This window comes from Schistocerca americana, chromosome 3, assembly GCF_021461395.2.
Source record: "Schistocerca americana isolate TAMUIC-IGC-003095 chromosome 3, iqSchAmer2.1, whole genome shotgun sequence".
Classification (NCBI taxonomy): Eukaryota; Metazoa; Arthropoda; class Insecta; order Orthoptera; family Acrididae; genus Schistocerca; species Schistocerca americana.
This window is the reverse complement of record NC_060121.1, coordinates 863,712,185-863,725,076: the sequence shown is the minus strand read 5'-3', so window position 1 is coordinate 863,725,076 and position 12,892 is coordinate 863,712,185. Positions and strand designations below refer to the sequence as shown.

Genomic DNA, 12,892 nt, shown 5'->3' with positions numbered 1-12,892 from the left:
TTTCAGCATATTTTCTACAATGTTCCACTTCACTCAGCACAGACTCATCCATGGCAAAATTCTCTGTCTGTCCCAGCCTCCAATTTTGTTTCTTGTCCTCTGACCCACCTAAGACACTCTATTAGTGTATATACTGTCTTTAATCCATGTTTTATGAGTACAGGGCTCAATCTGTCAGACACACTAGAGATCTGTGGCAGAAAGGCCATAACAAAATTATTTAAAGATGTCCTTTCAGCATATGGTGGGCTTTGTCATAGTTTGTAAGCCCTTCATGAGAAATACACTGCTCCATAGGAAGCAATTCCAAATGTTTTTGAGTCTGAGAGGCTAGAACTCATATAATCATCTTACATGTGTTACAAGGGTGATGAATATGATCCTCACTTGGATAATTATTCAAAAGCTTATGTAAATAACGATTTTGTGCATAGGTTTCTGATACACGTTTTGTACACCAAATTCAGGACATTTTCAAAACAGCTCACAGCACTTCAGGACAAGTCAGTAAAAATCAGGATACAATAGAATTACCAACAATATAAGGTTAATAATAGGTTATTTTCAAATTATCTGCCATACTACCACAACAGGTCAACATATTATTACATTTACAACATGGATGTAAATATAAACACAAATTTCACACTTTTTGCATCGAAGATGATGGTACAGACTCATTGTTTCCTGAACATTACTTTTAATGGTGTGTGTATTCACTCTAGAAGTTTATTTTCACACTGCAGAAGCCTCTAGAAGGGAGGCTATTGTTCTCAGAGCTTCTACTGTTTCTCACTTCAGTTTTTTTTCCAATCTGTTCACAAAGCTTTAATTACCTGAAAACCCACTTTCAATACATGTATTAGAATCTAGAACAGCTAGTGAAAATTCAACCAAGCTTCTGACGGAGGACATCGAAAGGTTGAAAGAAGAGCAGCTTATTTTGTACCACCACAAAATAGGGAGTATGTGTCACAGATATGATAAGCAAGTTTGGATGGTAATTATCAAAACAAACTCTTTTTCATTTTGGTAAGATCTTTTAATGAAATTTCAATTACCAACTTTCTCCTCTGAATGTAACAATACATTACCGACAACAACCTACATAGGGAGAAATGATCATTGTAATAAAATAAATCAGAGGTCACTCATTTTTCCACTATGCTTTTGACAGAGGAATGATAGAGAAATAGCCTGAAGGTGCTCTACTGTAAACTCTGCCAGGCACTTAACTGTGAATTGCAGAACAGTCACATAGATGTAATATATTTTACACAGATACAGTCATTGTGATAATGATTAAACCTTTTTGCTATTTTTCACTGACAACAACATTTGATTTCACATTCTAGTCCAGCAGAGTACCACTGCAATATTTACTTGCATAACAGCACTTGTTAAACAGTTCTATATTATCCACAGTGAAGTTCACGATTTTACAAAACTATACAATTCCCGGACATTAATTCAGTTGATGGTTTTATTCAGTGCAATCCGCTCTGTTATCTGAAGAAGTTCCAGAAATGGTTTACATTATTCACTAATATATCACGAATAAGTGTCATAGAAAGCTGTGGTGATATCGTTAAACTGATCAAGTGCCACTAAGTCTCTCATTTTCCAGCTCGCGTAACTGCTGTTGTATTGCAGATGCCAAAAATCTTTTCTCATTTGTTGAACAACATATTAATTTTATCCATAAGTACAAATATAGTTACATTTTCTTTTTCAATGATTGGGGCAAAAAATATTTAACTAGCTTGAAAGAAAGCGAAGAGTGACAAAGGAAAGTGGATTTTCGAAAAAAATCTCCACGATTATACATTACTTCTCAAGGAATAGGAAGCAGGATTTTAATGCTCAGAAATCATCGACTGTTTCCGCACCTGGTAGAAGAGAGAACTGTCTAGTTTCACAATAATCTAAGAGTTTCTAGTGTCCCACTTCTGTCACCTCACAGAATGGTTTTACTTTTTCAACGTGTGGAGCACAAATACGGAAAAACTGGTCCGTTTTACAAATGATGATCTGCACATCAATGGGTAAGCTGTCTGCAACAGTTTGGACAGTTTTCTGCACAATAGAAGCAAGACATCTCACACCTATTCAATTACTACCTTTTTCAGTAAAGTTCCAGGACAGGTTTATTGTTTTTATTTTTTATTTATTTTTTTATTTTTATTTCTGAGTTTGTAACACTAAACAGGAACACATTTTGTTTCTGTATTATCTGGTAGTGTGCATCCTTGAAATGACCTCTGCCATGTTTCTGCACAAACTCACTAGGTGGCAGAGCTGTGCCTAGCAACACACTGTTTCGTTTCTTGGCATATTAGTTACAGTGACACAATACATGCAGATTGTGAGCAAAGAGTGAACATTAAATTCTGCATAAATCTGGGGAAAAGCCCTTGTGAACCATGGACAATGATTAAGTATGCATATGCAGGTGAGGCACTTTCAAGAAGCCGTGTTTTTGAGTGGCACAAAAGGTTTTGCGAAGGCAGAGATTCAGAGCAATACGATCCCAGAGCTGGTCGCTCATCTACAGCACATACTGCGTGTAATGTAGTTATTGCAAGGAGACCTTCATGTAACCGTGTGTGCGATATCAGAAAACTTAAGTTTAATCATGATGTGTGTCATATGATTTAATGCAAAGATTTATGGATTGCTGGGAATGAAGGTTGTTGCTACCAGTATGACACACACACACACACACACACACACACACACACACACACACACGAAGTGTCGAAGTGCTGAATGGTAGAGCATTGGATCACCAGCCTTGAAAAGTCAAATGACAACCTTCAAGAACAAAAACTATGTTGAAAGCATTCTTCGACAGTAAAGGATTAGATCATCATGATTAAGTTCCTGCTGGTCAAACAGTGAACCAAACTCTAATACACTGAAGTTTTGAAATGTTTGTGATAAGCAATTTCATGTCGCTGCCCAGATTTTTGGCATTCTCAGGAATGGTTCTTACTGCATGACAATGCAAGATGCTATACTGCTTTTCTGTTACAGAGTATCTGGCCAGACATTCTGTTACTACCATCCCATATCTGATTTGCCTGACCCTTTGCCTAGTGATTTTTTATTGTTTCTGCGAATAAAAGGAAAGCTTCATCAAGCTATAACAGACATTGAACAGGCTGTGACAAATGAGCTTACCAGCATCACAGTTGAAAATTTCTTTGATTGCTTCCAAAACCTTCAGAACCAACAACTGTGCATATGTAGGCAAGGGGACTACTTTGATAGAAGCTAGGATGATTACTGATGTGCAATTTTCTATTAAAAAAACAAAAAACAAAAAACTACCACCATGGAACTCTTATGACAATGGGAGTATTTTCACTTTTTTCTTTCAACTTAAATAAGTTAAAAATCAAACAGCTTTTTACCTCCTTCCCTCCATAACTAGAATTTGTGTTGTCAGACAAAATTGCTACAGTATTTTTCTTAAGATATAATTTTTCCAAAGCCTTTAAGGTGTGGTTCACACTGAGCTGATACGATACATAATGCAAAATGCAATACGGCTCAGAAACAAAGCACATCGGAAGAGTGAATAGAAGCCAATTTGAAGCAACTTTACTTGTTCACTCTGGGACGGTAGCAATATGACACTGACACATACCTCTGTCGTATCACCTAGCACAACACGGAGTGCTGGCTGCTCCATGCAACTTGTGTTGTATGATACATGGGGAGATAAATTTCAAGTCATTCAATGAATCTCAAAAAACTGTTTTATGTAGATGATGCAAAGCATCTCTATTATTAGTTTCTCAGTAAAACTTTTTTTCATGTAAAAAATTAAAAACCACTGTTTTGAAATCACGCGCTCTCTCCATTACGCAGTCTGACAGTCCTGCTCGTTTGACTTTGAGGAAACTATTTAACTATTTGGGGGGGAGGGGTGACTGTTTTTTTCCCACATTATTGCCCACAGTTATTGCAATACAATGCAAATAAGTAAACCACTAGACATACTGAAAAGTTTGCAGTGAAGAATGTAGTCGCGGGCCAGTATACGTCATACATTGCTGCGCGTGAAATATAGCTAATATATCAAAATTGTTTTTAATGGTGGAAGGACAGCAATGCTTCTTTCCATTCATGGGAAAATACACGAGATGTATTGTAGGTTGTCCACAACAAGGCTGGCAGCTACGTGCCACACATGACGCTATTGCCATCTGCTAGGGTTTGCTACGCAGAGTGCAGAGATGCCTCACGTTTTTCTTTTTCATCAAAGCTGCATATGAAAAACTTAGTGAAATGGAAAGACACCTTGAGTCATCAGATGATGATGCTTTCTCAGTCTGTAGTCCCTCCTTTCAGAAAATCTTGTGACAGGCAGAAAGAAGCCTGAAAGCTAAAGTCCCATTACATTTGAATGCGCAGCTGCATTAAGCTGGGAAGGACTGTTGGGATTTTTCTTATCATCACGACTTACTTCCATTTTTTAAAACACATTGTCTACACCTAAGCACTGCTACACTACTGGTCATGACATATCTACATCTACACCTAAATATACATCTTCACCAACATCCATATCTGCATCTACATTTTCATCTATACTCTGTAAACCTCTGTGACGTGTATGGTAAAGAGTACGTCCCATTGTACCAGCTATCAGGATTCTTCCTGTTCCATTCACAAATGGAGTGCAGGAAGAATGATTGTTTGAATGCATCTGTGCATGCAGTAATTATTCTAATTTTATTCTCATGATCCCTATGCGAGTGATTTGAGGGTTGTAGTATATCCCTAGAGTAATCATTTAAAGCTGGTTCTTGAAAGTTTGTTAATACACTTTCTCAGGATAATTTACGTCTGTCTTCAAGAGTCTGCCAGTTCAATTCCTTCAGTATCTTTGTGACACTCTCCCACTTATTAAACAAACCTGTGACCATTCATGCTGCCCTTTTCTGTATACATGCAATATTCCCTGTCAGTCCTATCTGGCATGGATCCCAATATTCTAGAACCAGTTGCACAAGTGATTTGTAAGCAATCTCTTTTGTAGACTGATTGCACTTCCCCAGTATTCTACCAATAAACAGAACTCTACCACCTACTCTACCGACGACTGAACCTATATGATCATTCCATTTCATATCTCTGAAAACTGTTACACCCAGATATTTGTACGAGTTTGCCGATTCCAACAGTGATTCATTGATATTATATTCATAGGATACTGTTTTCTTCATTTCATAAAGTGCATAATTTTACATTTCTGAACATTTAGAGCAAGTTGCCAATCTCTGCACCACATTGAAATCTTATCAAGATCTGACAATATTTATGCAGCTTCTCTCAGACAGTACCTCAAAAAGCCTGAGTTTATTACTAATATTGTCTGCAAGGCCACTGGTATGCAACATGAACAGCAAGGATCCCAACACACCTCCGTGGGCACACCCGACGTTACTTCTACATCTGACATGACTCTCCACCCAAGATAACATGTTGTATCTTCCCTACCAAAAAGTTCTCAATCCAGTCACAAATTTAAATTGATACCCCATATGATTGTACTTTCAACAATAAGCGTAAGGTTGGTACTGTATCATATGCTTTCTGGAAATCAAGAAACACTGTATCTATCTGGTTGCCTTGATCCAAAGCTTTCAGTATATCATGGGAGAAAAGTGCAAGTTGGCTTTCAGGTATCACTGTTTTTGAAATCCATGGTAGTTGGCACTGAGCAGGTCATTCTGTTCAAGATAGCTCATTATCTCACTTCAAATCCAGCAAAATTTCTTGCTACTACTCCTCAAGCTGAATCATATACTACTTAACAAAACTGAGCAGTTGCAGGAATACAATCACAGGTTTATTAATTTGTAACCATTATTCATATATTTACTACATTGTTTGGCCGGTTGGTTTAAAAGAGTTGCTACTACTCCTCAAGCTGAATCATATACTACTTAACAAAACTGAGCAGTTGCAGGAATACAATCACAGGTTTATTAATTTGTAACCATTATTCATATATTTACTACATTGTTTGGCCGGTTGGTTTAAAAGAGGGGGTGAGGGACCAAACTGCTAGGTCATTGCTCTCTTTCTGATTAAAATAATTCCACAAGGGTGGGAGTAAAATAGTCGAGACATACAAAACACAGCTGGAAGGAAGGAGAAAACCACAAAAATGACAGAAGGGCAACAAACACCAAAATGGACAAAATCAGACAAGAAAACCACAGAGACACGCAAGAAACATGTAGAAGAGATCAAAACAAGAGAGAAGATTACCGTGGCTGGCTGACCATGAGAATAAAAAGGAGAAGACAACCACTCTGCAAATCATTAAAACCTCCACTCTAAAAACACTAGGGTGGAGTACACAGAAGGGCAAAGGGCACGGAAAATACGGAGGCACTGACTTGGGACACGGAAAATACGGAGAGACAGGAAGTTTTGGATTAAACTCGGGAACAGGCCCCAGAGACCCCACTCATACAATGTGGCAAGGCTATGATGTCACCAGGTCGTGTTGTATGCTTTACATGTCAAAAAAGATGGCAACCAGAAGTTGGCATCTGGAAAAGGCTGTTCGGATGGCAGACTCGAGGGACACAAGATTATCAGTGGTAGAGCGACCCTGGCGGAAGCTGTCCTGACATGTAGGCAGTAGGCCACGTGACTCCAGGACGCAACCCAACTGCCGACTCACCATATGTTCCAGCAGCTTACAAAGAAAGTTGGTGAGACTAATGGGCTGGTAGGTATACACATCAAGCCGGTTTTGACCGGGTTTGAGCACCGGAATGATGGTGCTCTCCCGCTATTGTGATGGAAGGACGCCATCATACCAGATCTGGTTGAAAATGACGAGGAGATGTCGCTTGTAGTCAGACGAGAGATGCTTAATCATCTGATTGTGGATCCAATCTGGTCCAGGAGCTGTGTCGGAGCAATGTGCAAGGGCACTGAGGAGCTCCCACTCTGTAAATGGGGCGTTATAGGGTTCACTGTGGCAGCTAATGAACGAGAGGACTTTCCTTTCCATCCACCGTTTAAGGGTGCGAATGGCTGGGGGGTAATTCTCCGACGCAGAGGCTCGAGCGTAGTGCTCAGCAAAGTGCTTGGCAATCACGTTTGCATCGGCAGATAACAAGCAATTGATGTTAGTACCACGGACACCTGTTAGGGTCTGGTACCCAAAAAGATGTCTGATCTTTGTTCAGACTTGGGAAGGTGACATATGGCACCCAATGGTCGACACGTACCACTCCCAACAGTCTTGTTTCTGTGGTTTTATAAGTAGGCGAACGCAGGCACAGGGCCGCTTAAAGGCTATTAGGTGCTCTAGGGAAGGGTGCTGCTCATGTCACTGTAGAGCTCGCCGATGGTCTTTAATTGCCTCAGCGACTTCAAGCGATCACCAAGGGACCATCTTTTGCTGGGGGCATCCTAAAGAACGAGGGATTGCATTTTCCGCTGCAGAAACGATCGTTGTAGTGATTTGCTCAACGACATCATCGATGGCACCATGTAGAGGAGATTCAGCGGTGACAGCAGAGGTGAAGGCTTCCCAGTCTGCCTTGGCTAAAGCCCATCTGGGTAGATGTCTGTTGGCTTGATGCCAGGGGAGTGACACGAGGATGGGGAAGTGGTTACTACCACACATGTCATCATGTGCTCTCCGGTGGATAGATGGGAGAAGGCCAGAACTGCAAACCGAGAAATCAATGGCAGAATATGTGCCATATGCCACACTGAAATGTGTGGGGGCACCTGGATTTAAGAGACAGAGGTAAAGTTGAGACTAAATTTTCTACCTCCCTATCTCAGCCAGTAAGCATGGTGTCACCCCACAAGGGATTATGCGCATTAAAATCAAAGTAAGAAAGGTTTAGGGAGTTGATCAATCAGTGCAGCCAATACATTCACCACCTGGAGGTAAATATACGTTACAGACAGTTATTTCCTGCATTGTCCTTATCCTGACAGCCACAGCTCCAAGAGGGGTTTGAAGGGGCACAGGTTCACTACATACTGAGTTCAGCATGTAGACACAAACTCCACCTGACACACTATTACAGTCACTATGGTTCCTGTAATATCCCTTATTGTGTTTCCTGGATGGCAATGCAGAAAGCAGGTGTACAGCTTGACAGTTTCCGTAGCTCAGCCAAATGGTGGAAAAAACCACCACAATTCCACAGGATTACATGATCGTGAGACTGGGACGGCACACTCAATGAGGCAGTCTACGCCTCAGGATCACTTGCTGCCACCAGATGAGTAACTGGGCGATCTACATCCATTGTGACCGAGGGCCCAGTGAGATCTAGGTCCTCGGCGGTCGCCAAAATCTCCATCTCAACCTCAGACACAGAGCTTGTAGGTAGTGGTGGTGTGGGTGCCACCGCACTGCTTTGGTTCTTGGGGCTCTTTTTCTTTTTAGGTTTCTCTCGCTGGTCCTTTGGTTTGTCCGGCTGGGAGGGTTTCACTGATTCAGTCTCGAAGACTGAGGAGGACCGTGAAGCTCTACGACCAGCTACTTGTGGTTGCTTCAGCCATTGGAGGTGTGTCAGCTTTGCCACTGGTAGGAACCTGGGAAAGGAGTGACCCAAGGAATCCCTTCCTGGTGAGAGGAGCCAAAGAAGATTTACACTTCTCCGGCTGAGAAGTGGGGACTGACATCTCTGATGGTTTGGTGTGGGGGAGGGGAGGTGCTCAAAGTAGGTTGTGCAGGAGCAACAGGGAGGGAAGTGCCGCCCACCATCAAGTGGGCAGGTGGAGTCTGACAGTTTGAGAGCCAACTGTACACGGTGAAACGGAAGATGGCAGAACCACTGTCATAGCGGCGGCGTAGGTTGTCGTCATAAGCACAAGATGTAGCCTTTCATATTTTCTCCTAGGCTCAGTGTAGGTCAGTTGGTCCAGGGTCTTGTATTCGATTATTTTTCTTTCTTTCTGGAGAATCCTGCAGTCTGACAAGCAAGGCGAATGGCGCTCTCCGCAGTTGACACATTAAAGCACCACATCAAGGGAGGGATATACGGCTTTACGTCACAGCGGTAGACCATCACCTTGACCTTCTCGGGTAATGTGCCACCCTTGAAGGCCAAGATGAAGGCACCGGCGGCAATCTGATTTGAGATAATATTTCTTAGCATTGAAGTTAGACCTTGACCGCTTAGAGACTGCTGGTGTTTGACCACCAGTAAGAGATGACATACTACGCTTCATGGTGTGTCATCCACCCTGATGCCACCCCCTTCGAGCAGGGGCCTCCCCACGGGTGCCACCCAGCCGCAGCAAAGGCCACCTGGCAGGATGGCCATTGCCTGGAGTCCCGATGCCCCAGGGTGACAGGCATCTACTCCTTGGCATAAGTGGGGAGTTAACGGCGCAGGCATAAGGCCTGTGTGGTCAGGGGGCTACAACTAACAGGGTGCTTAGCAGCCCCACCAAAATGGACTGGCTAACGTGCTGGACATCAGGCGCAAACGAGCTAAGAAGTCCATTATCGTCGATAGGGCAGAAAGTGATACTGCACAGAGGATGGAGGAAAATGCACCCAGGAGAGTGACCTTGCCCAACAGCTGCAGAATGAGCGGAAGTGCAGATCCACCTTGATGAAGGATGTGAGGGGTCTTAGCGCATGATGGACACTATGCACCATGTAAGGCGGCCTTCCCCAATTGGCTCGCTCTTCGGGAAAATTTTGAAAAATGGAGGTCAAAACCTACAGAGGATCATCACACAAAGGCTGAAATGTGAGAGACTCCTTTTAGTCGCCTCTTACAACAGGCAGCAATACCTCTGGCCTATTCTAACCTCCGGATCCACAGGGGGGTTACCCATTGAATAAAGTACCATAAAAGAGGGTATTACCAAAAAAACTTTACACCATGGCATTTTTAATGTCATTCATAAGCTTTCAAATGTTACCTTATTTCAATAAGTAGCTTCTGAGAAGGAGAAATAGCAAGTCGAAAATTTGTGTCCTGATTTGTTAGAGTAGCTGATCCTAGTTTTTCCTATCAGTGGGAACAGTCTGGACTTATCCTAGGGTATTTCTCATGCTTAAAAATCTATCAAGAAACTGCTGTCAAACTCTGTTCGATATTTATTGCACTGTACAGGTGCACTCAGTACTTCCATTTTCTTCTTCAGTTTTTTGAGCTTCAAATAACAATAAACCAGAGTAATAGCCTTTTCAGAGAAGCTAACGACTTCAAATGAAACTGAAACAGAAATGTATGGAAAGTTCTGGCTGAGAATGGCGAATTATTTAGGAATAGAGAGACATCACACCGAAAGGCAGAAGTTTTGAACTGTTGACAGATACAAAAACTGAAGGCACAGAGCTTTGCTTTGCTAGCTTTCGGAATGAAATTCCTTTCTTAGGCTGTAGGCAAAACATGCAACACACACACACACACACACACACACACACACACACACACACACTGTTGGGTGGGGGCTGGGGGGACAGTGAGTTACCTTAGGTTTAATCCAGGGAGGTTATGGGAGTGAAGGATGTGCTGTAAGCATAGCTCCCACCTGCGCAGCTCAGAAAAGCTGGTGCTGGTGGTGGTGGTGGTGGTGGTGGGGAGGAGGATCCAGATGGCATGGGTTGTGAAGCAACCACTTAAATCTCACACACTGTTATCTGCTGCATGTGTGCCACTGGATGGTTCAACTTGTTTATGGCAACAGTTTGACAGTGGCCATTCATTCTGGTTGACAGCTGGTTGGTTGTCGTACCAATGTAAAATGCTGTGGAGTGGTTGCAGCAGAGCTGGTACATAACATGGCTGCTTTCACAGGTGGCACAGCCTCTGATGGCCTGTTTGGGACTGGAGTAGGAGGTACTGGGTGGGTGAATAGGGCAGGTCTTGCATCTGAGTCTTCCACAAGGGTATGCTCCCTGTAGCAGGGGATGGGGGTGGGAGTGGCACAAGGATGGACTAGGATGTTGTGGAAGTTGGGTGGATGGCAGAACACCACTTTGGCAGGGAATGGAGGTATCTTGGGTAGGATGTCTCTCATTTCAGGGAACGATGATAGATAATCAAAGCTCTGACGAAGGACATGGTTCAGTCGTTCCAGTCCTGGGTGGTATTGGGTGACAAGGGGATGCTTCTTCATGGTTGGCTCTTGGGATGGATGTGAGGATCAGGGGAGTGTGGGAATATGGCAGAGACATCTGTTTGTGTATTACGTCTGGGGCATATTGCCTGTCTGCAAAGGCCTTTGCGAGGCCTTCAGTATTCTGGGTGAGGGAGTTCTCATCACTGTAGATGTCGCTACAATGGGTGGCCAAGGCATATGGGAGGGATTTTTTGGTGTGGAAGGGGTGGCAGCTGTCGAAGTACAGGTACTGTTGGTGATTAATGTGTACAGAGGTGTGGATGGAGCCATCTGAGAGGAGGATATCGACATGTAGGAAAGTGGCATGGTGGGCGGAGGAGGAGCAGGTGAAGTGGATGAGAGAGAAGGTGTTGAGATTGTGGAGGAATGAGGATAAGGTGTCCTGGCCTTGGGTCCAGATTATAAAGATGTCATCAATAAACCTGAATCAGAACAGGGGTTTGGAGTTTTGAGAGGGTAGAAATGTTTCCTCTAGGTGGCCCACGAAGAGATTGACATAGGAAGGTGCTATTTGGGTGGCCTTGGCTGTGCCACGATTTTTTTTTTTTTTTTGTATACTTTCCCTTCAAAGTTGAAGCAGTTATGGATTAGGATGCAGTTGGTTAGGTGTATGGGAAATGAAGTGGTGGGTTTGAAATCTGCTGGGCATTGGGAAAGGTAGTGTTCAATTGTGGCAAGGCCATGGGCATGAGGGATGTTGGTATACAGGGAGGTTGCGTCTACAGTTACGAGTAGGGACCTGGGAAGTAAGGGTGTGAGGATGATGAAGGACCAGTGCAAGAAATAGTTGGTATCTTTAATGCGGAAGGCTAGGTTTTGTACAATTGCTTGCAGATGTTGATTCAACAAGGACTGAGATTCTTTTGGTGGGGGCACTATAACCAGCACAATGGGGCACCCAGGATTGTTAGGTTTGTGGATTTTGGGGAGCATGTGGAAGGTAGGTGTGCAGGCTGCTGTTGTGGTGAGCAGGGAAATGGATCCAGGGGAGATATACTGGGTGTCTGCCCTTACCTCTCGGGTCCATACTCATCGCTACAGATGAAACCTCTTTATACACCAACATCCCTCATGCCCATGGTCTTGCCGCAATTTAACACTAACTTTCCCAACGCCCTGCAGATTCCAAACCCACCACATCATTCCTCATACACCTAACCAACTACATCTTATCCCATACCTACTTCACCCTTGAAGGGAAAGTATACAAGCAAATTCGTGGTACGGCCATGGGACCTGCATGGCACCCTCCTAGCCAACCGCTTCATGGGCCACGTAGAGGAACCATTCCTAGCCTCCCAAAGCCCAAAACCCTTGGTCTGGTTCAGGTTTATTGATGACATCTTTATAATATGGACACCAGGAAAGGACCCCTTATCCTCATTCTGCCAAAATCTCAACACCCTCTCTCTCATCCACTTCACCTGGTCAGCCACCACCCACCATGCCATCTTCCTAGATGTCAATCTCCTCCTTTCAGATGGCTCCATCCATAACTCTGTACACACCAACCCACCAATCACCAACAGTGCCTGCACTTTGACAGCCACCCTTGCCACACCAAAAAATCCCTTCCATATAGCCTGGCCACCTGTGGGAGATGCATCTCCAGTGATGAGAACTTCCTTGCCTAGAATACTGAAGGCCTCACAAAAGTCTTCACAGACAGGAAAGGCTCCCAGGGGCCTAATACACAAACAGATCTCCCATGCCACATCCCCACACTCACCTGATCCTCACATCCACC

General features: G+C 43.4%; 1 protein-coding gene across 1 annotated transcript in view; it reads right to left on the bottom strand.

Annotated features, from left to right (window-relative positions):
* The window catches only part of LOC124605334 (cell division cycle protein 27 homolog), a 231,427-nt gene that overhangs the window by 40,316 nt on the left and 178,219 nt on the right, over nucleotides 1–12,892 (bottom strand). The window lies entirely within an intron of this gene.